The sequence below is a fragment of the Anticarsia gemmatalis genome, chromosome 23 (genome assembly GCF_050436995.1).
Source record: "Anticarsia gemmatalis isolate Benzon Research Colony breed Stoneville strain chromosome 23, ilAntGemm2 primary, whole genome shotgun sequence".
NCBI classification, from domain to species: Eukaryota; Metazoa; Arthropoda; class Insecta; order Lepidoptera; family Erebidae; genus Anticarsia; species Anticarsia gemmatalis.
The window spans coordinates 4,670,412-4,686,179 of NC_134767.1; the positions used below are offsets into that span (position 1 = coordinate 4,670,412).

Sequence of the window (15,768 nt, forward strand, 5' to 3'; positions counted from 1 at the left end):
CTTCCGGTTGCGAGTGAAAGTATTCATTCAAATAAAAAACGACGTGGCTCTCCCAAAGGTAAATTGTCGTGCACATCAGCTACTGCAATTTGTCGCTGTTTCAAATGCAGCCCAACTACGTCATCACATTCCGACTAGTGCGGTGGTCGTAAAAGCAGAGAGTATCGGGAGGGCGTCAATTTCCAATTTATTTTTTCCCCACCGTTGCAGGCCCGGTGCAGTAAAGTTGAAATCGTAAAGTTACGACGTCTGGCCCCCGTGCCCGTACTATGTGATGCGATTGTGCGTTATCTCGTGCCTATGGCAAAATGTCAGAGCTCTATGTCCAAATAATACTTGAATTTATGACAAATTTATTTGAGGTTTACCGTTTTTATGATTAGGACGATAACCTCCAAACTTAAGGTTGTATAATAATATATTGAGTGGTCTTCATAAAGTATAAAATTTAAAGAAAAAATAATAGAAATTCTTGGTTTGTAAAGGTTGGTTTCGCAAATAAAGAATATGAATTTGAAAGTTTCTCTATTTCTCCTTCAATATTTTTCCTTCGTTAACACACTAAACACATTTCTCATTATTAATATTTTATCGTGTTATATACAAAATTCACTTCATAAGGTTCTAAAATAAATATTTAAAAGTGAAACTATCGCAAACGACATCACCTGTATCGCTAGCGCTATTCAAAGTCTCATGGTACAGGGTGGTCCTACAATAATTTACTAAGGATAATAGACATTCATTTTTCACTAGTTCAAATTGGACATGGTCTGGCTTTTTTGTTGTACGTCTTAGAGGGGACCCCTAAATTACACCTTGAATCCCCTTTGATGATTTCGAATAAATTTTTTATTGTTTTTTGAATTTTATATGAAGCGAGTTTTCTGATTTTGTATGATGCGTCTACGGTAGATTTATGACCAAATATATATTTGTTTTCGCGTTTCTTAATAACATTATTAAAATTTATAAAAGTGTGAGATCTATCTAAAAATATTTCTTTTCATTGATGTTTTTATACCCAGTTTACCTAACATTCTTGCTAATCATACATGCTTAGGCAATTGTAAATAGGTAATCATGATTACCGCACTTGTACAATATAATAGCGCTGATTACATTTCTTACAGAAATATCAAGTCAATTTACTTCTATTGAAAGTACAAATGTAAACTCGCAATTATTATTATCTTGATACTTTAAACTTACAGATGATTAAATTTTATTAAAATTATTACTAAGAAACCAAATACGAAACACATAACTCTCTTTTTATACCGAATCGGGTAACAAGCAAGGGAAGCATCTCCAAAAGTGACGAAATCTTACCCCCGGCTAATAAAGAAAGCTATATGAAACATAAGTCCGTGTTCAGGGGTTGAATTATGCGTAGGGGTTGTTTTACGATCAATTTCATTTTTACAGTCCTACACCATCAGTGGGGATGAATCAAACAGAAATGATGGGGATATATCGTAAACTAAAATTGTTAGGTGTAAATATTTTTTCCATGGAAGAGGAACTCAAGAATTTTCTTGAAGTGCAAAGATAACCAGATCTCTTCAATTTTTTACTCTCAAAGAGGCTTAGTAAGAAAAGGGAAGTTTCATTCATAAGGGCTAAAACAACAAAAAACTTAATGCACAGCCGCCTGAATTTATTGAATAACCGAAAAATATGGCTGTCATTGTAGATGCACAAACAAGTCGCTGAAACATAAAGCCCACTCTAACTCGAAACTTTAGATGTGTTACACTTAAAATTAAAGTTCAATTTCTATTTTATACTATCACCTCCTCTTATCGCATACTATCAAACACTACACACCATATTAATGGAAAGAAATCACCAAAACACGGTCACCAACTATCATCATACATTACCACTTACACTAGCAAAACAATCACAAAACAAAACAGAACATTCGACCAATAAATAGACAAAGTCGAATGTCAAGGATTTATAAACACGGTTTCACTTTCAGTGAGCCCATTGACGCCAGTTTGTTACAAGATTAACCTTTAAGCTATTTTGTTCAAGTTATTTCACACGATCTGTATCGAACACGAATAACTTTAAGTTAAGTTGTCTGTTTGAACGACAGATGTCTGGAAACTGTGAAAAAAGTACGTAATTGAGACTGTTACATGGATATTTTAGGGGTGATTGTTGGGACTGCTTCCTGAATAAGATAGGTGCCAATTACTTAATGTCCGAAAAAAAACGAAAAATACTCCTTCTTTTACATTTTATACTTTAGTTCATTAACCCCTGGTTTCTGAGTATATTTAGCGGTGGTTTATTCAATAGTGTCAAAACTCAGTTAAAATAACGCTAACCGGGGGTAAGCTGTCTTTCGACGGCACATGCATTTTAACTGTTTAAATAATTGTTTAATAATGGGTATAAATTAGGTGAAAACTTAAATATCCTATTGAGTTGTAATGACACTATCCGCAGCTTAGCATTTTTTATAGACATTAGATCAGACAGGATTGAAATCAATTAAATTTTCACGCTAATGTTCTGCCGATTATAGCAACATCTTCAAATTAAAGAAGCAATTAATTCTCATGCTGTTTCAATCTTACCACAGTGTTTGACATATCGACATATAAACCTTTAAGAAATATTAAATAACATTTCAAAAACAAAGAAGTGTTGAAACAAAAGCTTATTAAACTTTAAAATTATAGAATACTATACTGTAATTCGTATCTTTTTTCCTTGATTTCACTATTTTTTTAAACTTTCCTACATCCGCCAACTGTCATACAATTTAAATACAACAAAATAATAAATAATTCCGGAAACCACAAGCCAATTGATGTATCCCATTAGTATAAAATATCAGTTTGTATGAAACGCTCTCACGAAGGGCGGGACCGACCGCAATCATTCCTCACTTTTGTTCCGAGAGAAACTTATTTGCAATGGACCTTATACTTTTCTTGTAATTACATGCTGTTTAAATTGTAAGTTCGAACGATATTTTGTGGTGAAGTCATTTTGTATAATGTACTTTTTTAATAACTTATATTTTTTTTTAGTTATTTCCCTGTCATTGTCTCATTGCTGAGTTCGTGTTTTTTTTATACGTGTACAGGAGTAAGCTATAATATAATCAAAAACCCTATTAAACCCCTAACCATATATAACCATCACTGCACAAGTAGATATGAATTAGTAAATGGAGTACCAATTAGGTAAGTATTAAACAACTCTTGGAAACCCTCAAAAAAGTTTGAAATATTATCCTAAAACTGCAGCTTTTCTAAATCGTTCATACTTACATTTTACTTATGTATAAATTCTTTGCTACCTCAAAAAATAAATATAAACACAAGGAAAACCAAGGAAAATTCACAATGTTAATCTGCACTCCCCACAAAGAGCAAACGTCCAAACGGCCAATCTCGGTTGTCGTATTACTATTAAAAGTTGTGAAGTTAATTGTTAATCCCTTGAGCGACCGCTCGGAAACAATTGTAACGACAGGCCTCTTAGTATTTTCATAATAACCCATTAAGAGACTGCTTTATACCAACTGCTTTTACTGTATTAATGTATTTTACGGACGGGAAGTCAAAATGTTATAGGAATGAAATAATCTTTATTTGTTTTTCTATTTAATTTACACAAGGCTCCTTTACTTCAGACAGAGGTATAGAACGTATTTTTCTCACATCAGGCCAAGTTACTTGCAGATTCTTCTCTTAGTTTTAGAAATGATTTAACATAGATAGCGCTATAGCCGCCAATCACTATAGGGTTTACGTATTCTATTAACTATCAAGAACCTTACTTGTTTTTCTTTGAGATAATAACCTTGCCTTGCACTAACGTGACCGCACTACCTAGAACGAAGCTAAATATTTTGCTGCGGCTTAATTTATATTACTATTTAATAATCATTTTCGAGCTGAATTGTCGATCTTCCATCGCTAGACTAACACAACTATCGTCGATCGTTATAAATAAACTAAATTAATACATGCATATCTAAAACACATCGGCATTGAGCTCAATAAATCAATTTTATCAAAAGCGGAGTAACGAAACCTGTTCAAAACCAATTAGTAGATATCGGAAACTAACTAATTAGGACGCGATGTATATTCATTCCACTATTCTGTGTATTCTAGTTATTTGATCGTTATTGTTCGAAATAAAAATGTTTTGACGCTTGCTATATAGGTTAAGTGCAAATCAAACTTGATCAATTAAAAGTTGTTGCATTGAAACTGGCTGGAACAATTAATGAATTGGTGTACGGAAAAAAGAAAATGTTATATTGATTTTTTTTAATATTTCTATAGACAGAATATGGAATATTTGTATTATTTATTGCGTATATTGAATTCAATTTAAACGCTGTAATGTTGTAATTTAGTTATTAATTTATATATTTTAATATAGTAGATATGTGATATCGAGTGAGTAATTTTAGAGTTCCGCTCGTAAATAAATAAAATACTTTCATTTTTCGGGTGCAAAATTAACATAAAACTGTTTTTTCGGCAATTTTATTTATTATGTCTTCGCAGATTGGGGAGACCTTTGCCCGACAGTGGGACAGTATAGGTTAAAAAAAAGAAAATTGTCTTCGCCCAAACCGCCTCTTAGTTTGAACTAAACCTATGATATTTGATTTTGCAAGGATTTCAATTTTATTTACGTTACAAATAATCCTCTCATTCCAGTACACCGAATAAATTCAATAAATCATTAAAATCATAATCCTTGTTTCGTGTTCACTATAAACCATCTAACACTTTGACCTTTCAAAAATGGCGATTGACCATTAAAGTATCGATTTAAATCTAAGCCCGGTTTCTCTTGAAACGTAAATCTTCACAATCGCAGTTTAAATCATACAACTGATAGCCGTTTGAATATTTACTGTGTACAGTGGGTACGCTAAAGGTTTTGATCGATGAAGGGAATTGCCTAGTTATCTAGCCTGGCCTAACCTTGTACGTTTAATTGGCTCCTAATCTCTGAATGCCTTTGACTTTGCGATTTGCCATTATAATAATTAGATTTGCATGTGTACTTCTGTTGATTTTTAAACCAACAACTACAAGAGGCAAGAATTTGCTTCATTTCTAGTTGAGATTGTACCAAGCATAAGAATGGTGTGTTTTTAATCTTTTTAAACAAACCTTTTGCTAAGGCACTTGTCCCACCGCCGACGATGAACGAGTAACGAGTGCGTAGTTGTTTAATGACAGCTGGTTGCTCTCTCGGCGTGTATTCTAATCATGGAAGAATTAGTACTAACTGGAAGGATCACTAAGAATTATAACATTTTCAAGATACAAACTATCCTTAGTGTGCATCAAGAGTAATAAATAATGTATAATACTACTTTTGATTGTTTTTATACCAAAATTATGTGAAACAACAACATTATGAAACAACAATCACAGAATTTAAATTCAGTAATAATCTTAAAATTACCACCATAAGTTACAAACATTATACAGTGTGAACTGTTAGAGAGGGACAAAGGCTCTTAAAAGTAAGTCTCGCTCGAGACTGTTTTTCGAACAGACATTAAAACTAAATAAAAGTAAACTCTATTAACGAGCAGTAAAGTATGAATTTATTTGATATATTTTCCTTAGTGATTCTTCTAGTCATTTTTATTATTCCGTGGTTCTTATCGTTGGGCGAGTCCATTTTTGACATGTTTGTCGCTTAGCAACAAAACTAGTAAAGCGGCAGTGTCATCAACTATTAGTATATGCATCTCTTTTATTTACACGGAATGTTATATCCATTGTACGTTTCTTGAGCGAGAAAATAGTCGATAGTTAATCGTTTACTCGCTGTTGGTGGGACAACTGCCTAAAAGACACGACAATCCTTTAATTATAGATCAGAATTAAAATTACTGTTTGGCATACAATTGATGATAAGTAGCGGCTATATTTTCATATCTCATTACAACTAATAACTTACATCCACTGATGCACTAATTATATAATTTACACACTTATATATTACAATAAATTAATTATTTAACTGCTTACTTTCGGCGACTACAAAAGCGCTTTAAACCAACTCGTTCAGAATTTCGGCTCGATTGCTCTCATCAAACCAAACGAAAATGGAAATACTTAAATCAATAAAAAATAATAATTAATTTAATTAAATTTCCATCAGTCGGGTGTATAATGCGACTACATTAATATTTATGTGCACCTTTGGTTGACACAGTGGTGCGAGGCCCGCTGTTCCGGACAAAAAACGCTTTTAAAACGATTTCATTGTAACCGCAATGTGCCGCCGTTTGGACGCCGGGAATAGTTTTGATACTTTGATGTGATTTAAAAATGCTTTTATATAAAAGTGTCGGGCAAAAAGGCCTATTTTGAGAATATTTGTTTTATATTATTACAGTGCCTAAACTATTTATAAATTATAGGAATCTAAATTTCAGGAATTAATGAATTTCTCTGAAGATTGTTTTGAATGACAGCTTTCAAAACACCTTGTAGGCGTAATAATGCTAGGAAGTCGATCTCTGACATTCTCTCTCTTTATTATCTATATTTTCAAATTTACCTGAAAAGAGGTTTATTACTTTTATACACTTTTTTTAGTAATCAGCTATATGACATTATTTTAGTTCCTATCAAATAATTTTAATAAAATATCAAAATTCTTGATTCCAACTATCCAACCCACTGGTCAACATATTCGAAGATGCGTACAAAAAACGGGCAGACAAAACCGCCTGCCGACAAAGTGACGAACCCATAACTTTCGAGACCCTTACATTGTGCCCGCGATTAACAGTTAATAATACGCTGCGTAGTTTCAATGACCATTCACGTTTTTTGTCCAGCTTTTGTGAAATGAGGAACACTGTGCGAATAGATGTGCTAATCTGTAGTGTCGGGGAAAAAATATATGCAATTGTTAGTTTATTTTATGACAATATATTGTATTATATTGTCGTTTCTTTGTGTTGTATGTGATACTTCCGACCGCATTTTTGAAATTGAAATGGCTTGTCGGCTGTCCCTTTAGTGAGATTAAGGATGTTTATAAGTAGTTGCAGTATTGATGTTCGTAGATGACGAATTGGAAATACTGACAACACTTTTTCTTGGACGCAAAGCGAGGAAAGAGACTATAGGCTGGAAATCTCTGTATAAGTAAATTAGATGATTATAACCTTTTGATTGAAACAATATGAATACGACAATATGAAGACAGGTTATACTCTTAGTAGTTTGATTATTCTTGTCATAATTTTTAAACATTACTTTTAACATTGCACAATAAATAACTTTACTAAACACACAATACAAACAAAACCTTTATTATTGCTAATTATTAAAAATACAGTAACCCTTTTATTCTATTGTATTCTTAAAAAGTAATACAAAAGAAACAGGTAATGAAAGGAAAACCTTTAAATAAAATTTCGAAGCAAACAAATTAATTAACGAGTGAAATTATCGAGATAGTGCCGAGGCGGCGCGCTTACGAAATCAAAAGGTTATGTATGGGCTCAGTGATAGCGGAGATTTCAAGTGTAATTAAAATTATTGGTATACAGTATTTTTATTATATTTTGACCATGGTATGGGCGGAGGTCACAAGAAAGGCGCCCATAGCCAGTTGCGCTCACCCGTCGGTAAACGATCTGTGGGTAAAGCAACTGTTGGCGCGGTCATTTCATAGATGGGTTACCCCATAGTGGTATGTAAGCTGGGCGTCTCCGTGCTTCGGAGGGCACGTAAAAAGTCGGTCCCGGCTGTTGTCTAACTAAGATATAGTCGTTAAGCCACGTCAAAAGGCCTCTCGGGCGGCTTGAACAACTTTGACACTAGGTTGACCACTAACCATACGACAAACAAACAAAAACAAGGAAGGTCCTTGACTAGATGGTCAGAAACTAACTAACTAGGTAAGACAACGATCGTATCAGGTGGCGTACTGAGAGGAAGAGGTGTACTCAACAGTGCATAGAAACGAGCTGATTAGATACAGATTCAGTATTTTGAGAATTCAAGGCTCGTCAACATTGTAACCTAATATAAAAAAAAAGCCTTAGTTAATGATCGTGAGTAGTATATCTGTAGTATAGTTAGTGATAGTTCGAGAAAATTTACGTTTAGCGGTGAGAGTTTTAATAGTATTTTTTTTAAGAATTATCTGAAAATTTAAAAATTACCTTACCCACTGACGAATCAAGACCTGAATATTGTGAATATACAATTTTAGGTTTTTACACAATATAACGAAGACTTGCTAAATGAATAACAATAGAGATTCAAAGAGTTTCCCCTTTTGCGACCTTTGTTTCTCAAAATTCTCATTGTTTGCGTACAATTGAATTTAGTTTTGAGAGTTTATGGGCAATTTCCATACAAAACGTTGCCATAAAATCGATGTGTTAAATGGTGAACAATATATCGAGAAATAAAATTCCTTTTTTATATTTGTGAGATCGAGCCAACGCCTCTAATATTTATCATCTTGATTATGACTATTTATTATAGTCTAGTACTACGAACGTATGTTTTTATCATATAAAATGAAATGCCAAAATACTTCAAAACTATAACACTGTACAGCCAACACATGAGGTGAGCCTTAAAAAAACCATTTACAGAAACGACAGCTACTCTACATTAACACTACATAAACAGCGTCTAAAATGGCGAAAAAACTGCAAACACGACCACCTTAAAGTCACTTAACACTAAAACGCTCGCGTGGTCCAATTCACAAGCGCAAGCGATAATCAGAACACAATGACAGATGTTATTGTCGTAAACTTTTAACGGGTTATGGAATGCGGTAAAAATGTTTGTCCAACACTATTTACAATATTCTATGGATGTGTGTGTCAGAAAGTTTTCAAATATGTATTTAGTTCAATAGTGATGTTTGAAGTGTAGTAATGTTTGATTGTGTAGTTTATTAGAAATTGTGGTTTATCAATTTGATAAATTGTTGTATTTTCTTGTCGGAAGTCATTATGTTATTTATAAATAGTACTTTGCAACGTTGTATTCTAAGTACAAAGTTAGCGGTAACCGTTAATTATACCTATTATTTTTCATAATATCGCCACATTTATCTACTTAGTTAATTATCAGCCTTTTTATCAAAATACATCCGTATTTATTGTAGTAGGTTACCTTTTTTGAAATTCAGAATTACTTCAGAATTACTTCAGAATCTAGTACTATTCTATTTAAACCAGTGATTTGCAAAAACGAAAAAAAAAACCTTTTTTCGAATAAACATTTCCGACATTAGATTCAAATACCCTAAAATGAAACTATGCAGGATATACAGGTTGAAGTTTCAAAATTGTAACTCTGTTTAGTAGATTATAGACTATATAACAGCAACTTCAGTCACGACACACAAACGTTCCTCTGACCTATTGTTGCGCATCCCGGTGTCGCTTGCGAATGTGCTATTGTGTAAAATGAGTGCATACTGCCATGTTTTGTAAGCTAGCTCGTACGATCCAAATAATTCACGACACTTCACTGTTTACTGCATACTTCGGATTACTAGAGGAATCAACACATAGTTTGATATCGCGGATGTGAAAATCACAGCGATGCCTTACAAAATGTATAATTCATCGTATTCTTAATTAAATGGTGATTGGTAGTTCAAACTGGTCCTTTTTGCTTTCAAACAATTTCTTCGAAATAATAATTTGGTTAAAAATTATTGGGTATTCGTTGAGAAAAGATACCCTTGCCGAGTTTTTTAACTTTGTCTAGTTTTATAAATAACTATGAACGACAATCCGTTATTAAAATGTAGTAACCGTGTACGGCATTCTTTATTGAAAAAAAATCTTTGTTCTATTTATTTTATCCTTCAAGAATTAACTCCCAATATTCACAAAACATAAGTATGATATCACCGTATTAACACAAGCTCTCAAAAACACTAAATAAATTGATTCATGATCACAGTATCTGTTGCTTATACTCGCTACTTATTTAAATCAGTTGATCACTTATTCAAGCGACAACTTAGTTACGAATCTAGTTCAAACAGTAATATGTCATCACAACTTCACAAGTAAGCTATTACACGGGTTTTATGTAACTCATAATTACTGTGTAAGACAGTCCCATTAGATTTCCCAAGCTAATAGGAAAACTACTTCCTGCAACAAACCAGTCAGTATTAAAATTAATATGTACGTGTATAAATGGTTGAGACATAAATTGTACTAATCTCTTGTTAACCTAATTAGTTAAGCTGCAAAATTCACGTTTGATTTAGTAATTAATAAGCTACGTCAAAATTCTGACTTGATTCATGGTATCTATCGCTGCAGTTTACAGGTAGTAGCATATGCATATGCATAAATATACCTACGCATTTGCATAAACGTACGTACGCATATGCATTAACAGATGAATATCGAAAAAACCCCAACTAGAAACAAAGAAAAGTATTATTTTCATATGAGAACGATAAAGGTAAAAAGCCTCTTCAATTAAACATCCCATTAGAGATAACAAAGCAAATAAAAACAATTAGAAATGCACAATTATTACAAAGTTAGACGAGACATAGTGCTAACATCCACCTGGATCATTACATGAGGTCATAGTCCCCTTAATATTGCCGACGAGGTCGTGGAACGATGATGGTAATACACAATTTCACGGGCCACCCTAGGAGTGTAGTCTAAAACACAAGCTGTAGCGACAGCGATAGCGATTTTTATATTGGCTAACAATTTACTAACGCTTATTTTTTATTGAGTTTAAATTTCTGTCTCAAAGTATTTTCCATTTTCATTCCTGAATGCGTAGAAACAGAATTGTGTTGGAGCAATGGATATTTCTGGTTTGTGATGAAACTTAACTAGCTTGAAATATAAATAATTAAATTATAATCATTAATCAAAAATCAGAAAGTGATTTTATTTATTTCTGTAATTAATACGTATTTACCAGTTTTCTTACATCAAATGCAATAACTCTTAAACCTGATTGAATTAATAACGTTTTATCAAATCATAAGATCGATCAAACGTTAAAGCAGTTGCCATTTAGCTAAACAGATATTTATTGAGAGAGATATTTTATTCGATAACCGTGGGATTTTAATTGACTGCATTTGAATGTTGATAAATATGAGGTTCTAGTAAATTTATCATTTGTCGACTACTAACCCAACACCGGATAAAGTTACACGTGTTTATGTTAAACACACGTCTTTGAATGAAAATTATCGCTTACATTAAAGTAGAAGTAGTATTTCAGACTTAATCACTTATGACTAAATAATTTTCTGAATTCAAATGACAACGCAAGGTTTAGAAAAATCTCCAAATCTATCTCCAGAAAACTTTTTAACTGTAATTAGAGACCGTTCGGAAAGAAAAACCTTTTTTCCAGCATCAAGTTATTGTCGTGTTAGTTAACTCAATCTGTACTCAACTGTTTACCCGCTATCGCTTATAACTTTCACTACATCCTGACGTATGCATCGTCACGACCCACCCGCTACCTCTAACATAAGTGTGTATTTTAAATAGCCCTAACGATACACTGTTGTGGCCCTGTCGGCGAATAACGTGCATACATGCTTCAAATGGCAGTTAAGCTTAACTTTAGAACATCAAATCTCTAACACAAAAGATGTTTCTGTTGAACGGACGGAAAGGGTTGGCTCGAGAATGTTGGACGGTAATTATACGTACTTTTGATTCTAAACGGCGTTATTACGGCTGTATTTATTGTGAATGTTTTGACATTTTATGTTGAAAATAAATTGTTATTGTTTTGTTCTACTTTCCATTAGCAACCTGCGTATTATATGATTAACAATAGTTCTCGAATAAAAGTAACATATATCTTTAGAAAGAATCAGAATCTTTAGGAAGAATCAGAATCAGAATATAAGACTACCAATGTACCTACAAGGAAATGTGAAGACCGTCTAAACATACGACTAAGCAGAAAGCCCTGGATAGACATTAATTATATTTTATAAACAGCTCAAACTCACACTTTGAAGACATAGTGTGATTATATGTTTATTCGAAGAAATGAATGCATCCTACATATTGTACGTATTTTCAACAACTTAAGTTACTTACGTAGCTCAAAAATGCATTCAATCAAACAATATCATTTCAAGTACATTATTAAGCATACCATGAAGTATTATTAATAATCTCCGCGGTCAGAACTCGTACTCTGTACATAATTACTGGAAGTAATCAACACGCATCATTTCTCTTCTCAATCTATTAGTTTCACTTGCATCAGTAAATTAACTCAAATTACTTAACTGTACTGCAAGTTGTTAAGTAGAAAGTATACTTTGTTACCTACTTAGAAAATGACAAAGGTTAGTTAAGACACACAATTATAATAAATAACACTGCTGTAGCGTTTGTTTATAAATAAAATAATCGTAAGTAGCATTTGTGACTGCAGTTCATAAGGTCCAGCAATTAGGATTTATCTATAGTAACAATTAATAAAATGTGCAACAAATACAAATGCCACACAGGTGACAAAAAGAGTGTGTTATAGTATAGAACGTACCTTAGTGGTCAGTTTTGTGAACTTGAGTCTTATTCCTTCTTCCCTTTTTATTCCCCGAGAAGGCTCGTGTTAGGCATTGGGATGAGTAGTAAGTATTTTTCTTTTTACTAAAGTATAAGTATTGGTAAATTTAAACTAAAATCCATGTATTTTTAATGCATTTTTATAAAACAATACACTCAAGTCGATAACTCTTCATTTAAATTAGTTCATTTCTATCATCTGTCATTTAAATGAGCCTAAAGTGTGAACCGATAAAGAAGCAGTTTTGAAATAAAGTAGGCTGTTTAAAACTAGATAAACGATATGTAACAAATGGAATAGCACCTTAACTTCTAATGTAAAACGATTTATTGTAGTTTTTTCAACCACTTTAGTTTTAGAATTCCTTTGTTTATTTATCTGACCTCATTTCTTATTGGGATTGTTGTAATTCGTTTTGTGGTTTATCTTGAAAAGTGTGAGACACAATGGTAAAGGGTTTGCCACTTTGAAAATTCTATGAGGTGAAAGATCGACTCATAATAAACCTAATTTGTTCAGCTCACACGGTGATAAATACAAACTAAGCAGAGTACTATAAAAATGTGCATTAGTAGATAATAAAATTTATTATTTCTTTGCGAATTATTGTTACGCAGTTGGTTGCTTTTGCTTTTCATGTGATGTAGTAACAATGATTGTAGAGGAATCACAAGACGACTTACGACCCCTTCGAACAAAACAAAAAATGTCAAAAAAAATGTTTGCTTGTGTATATGTTTATTTTTTTCAAAAATCTTTTATACATAAAACTTCAGTTTCTGAGTGACTGACTGATGAACAACGCACAGTCAAAACTACTGAGCGTAGAAAGATGAAATTTACTATGAATATTCCTTAGGAAGTGTAGTTTAATAAGAAAAATTAGAAGCAAGACGAATCTGTCTGCTGAATATCCGTGCAGACACCACTGGGACATAGCAGTCAGGTTAACGTGCTATGCGCAGACGCATACGATCGCAGTCAAAACAATCGACACGTAGACTCATCTCACGACTATTATTACTGTGTTACTCACGATACTTGATCCGTGTTTATTTTTTAAGTACTTAGTAATGACCAATGAAGTATTGAGAAAAGTGTTGTAGATTAGCGGACTAAAAGTAAGTGATACTTTAAAATATGTGTATAATTTTTTAATGAAATAAAAACTTAGTTTGATTTTTTTTTTGCTAAAAAGCTAAAGGCTCGCAAACTTGGGAAAATCAATGAAAATGTGAAAATCCTGAAAAAATAATGTACAGCACCTTTTTGCGTAATAGCCTGAATAAATGAACTCTATTGATTTAGCTGTCCAACTATTCACTAACTTAACTGTTATAAAACCTGTAAATAATACACGTGAATATTTTAACGAAAACGTATTCTAGAAAAATACTATAAAACCACACAAAAAATACTATTTCTGAGCACCAATTGAATCTCCTTATCGAATATCTAACGGTGCATCGAGCATAGCATAAGAGTCTCGTGTAAAACGCACAATAAGTATACAATTAAGCATAACCAGACTGTTTGCCGCTCACTACTCGATATTTTTAGCATTCTACGAACTATATCTCGTCGTTAACTTACGAGTTTATGGATTTACATGTTTGTGCATCTAGTTGCTTTGCTTTCCAATGTATGAAACAGTACTTAGTTTGTTTATATAAGTTATTTTTATCAGGTAGGTACGGTGGTTTTATCCCCTTTTTACAATTAAGTAATGACCATATAATAGACTTAGTATGATAAAATTTTGTAATCAATCTCTTTTGGCTCATTTTCATTGATTTTTCAATATTTTCGTAGCTTAAGAAGTAAAAACCGATAAAACTGAACTTCTGTTAATCATGGCAGTCATCCGTAATCCAGTTATGTTTTATTTTTACTTAAAATCTTGATAATTTTATGTTAAATACAAATCGGTCTGGTAGTTCCTGAGATAAGCGTGTTCAAACAAATAAACAAACAAACAAACTCTTCAGCTTAATAATATTAATATAGATATAACTTTTGAAAAACAAGTATCAAAACATTTTAAGGTTCAATACTTAACTTCTTCGCTCAAATGTTTTATGTATAATACATACTCGTTAATGTGGCGCCAAAATATGACTGTAACTAATCCTACAACCCGTTCAAAAGCCGTCTTAAACTAAGATAAGTCACAGTTACTGGGCCAGACATCTGGGCACTGAACAATAGTCATCATAAACGAATCACATACACAGTTATTGTCATTCGATATTATGACTACGATAAACTCGTAGTTTAATGCCTCAATGAATGTTATTGAATAGAACTGTCATTGTGTCTTGAGAAAAATTAACACAGGAGTTGATAACAAGCACTGTTACTTGATAACATTGGGCAGTTTTATTCCCAGGACACGTGCTGTTCATTAGACCATTTCTTTGGAAAAAAGTCCGGCATTAAAGTGACAATAATATAGGTAAACTTGAGGGTTTTTAATTATACTTGTGAACCTACAGTAGTAGCAGTAGTCGCGAGCTATTTGATTTCTGTTCTCTCTAGCTAAAGATGCAAAACTACTATGCACCCACATTCCGACAACCCCGTTCTGTTTATTTTTTATTATTTTTGGTAACACTGCAGAATTCTTGGATAAGAAGAAACACTCTATTATAAAAGCTTCCTGTAAAAATAAACAAGAAAAGTAAAAATACTTTATTATACACAATTCTTGACATTTAATGCCTTCCCACTCAATCATGCGCAATACAAATTTGCCGGAAGCGATTTTAACAAAAAACTTCGTAAACTCCAAATTTGTAAAGTTGTCTAACAATCCGTTCATTGTGTTACCGATCCACTAATCCTTATTGAAATAACATTCAACTCCTTTCAACTGTATAAAGGGCATTGTATAATAAACAATTACAAAAGAACCCTTTTCGTAGACAAAACTGTATACTTAAGTTATTGAAGATTTGTGAAGTACGCAATGTATACGAATAGAAATCTCCGTTATTGTGAATATGTTTTTATGAGATTTTTATTAAAGGAAGTTGATACTTGAATGAGTTAATTGAGTCGTTTGTATGTGTGTTTATGTGTGGAACTGTCATTCAGTGCTTGTTTGTCGTTGAGTTTTGTGAGAAGGACCAAAGTTGAAGGGCTCACAGAAAGTTCTGGACAGGGTATCTTA

General features: G+C 32.7%; 1 protein-coding gene across 1 annotated transcript in view; it reads right to left on the reverse strand.

The window, feature by feature from the left end:
• Positions 1 to 15,768, reverse strand: part of LOC142983273 (protein Wnt-4-like) — an 83,386-nt gene that overhangs the window by 31,574 nt on the left and 36,044 nt on the right. The window lies entirely within an intron of this gene.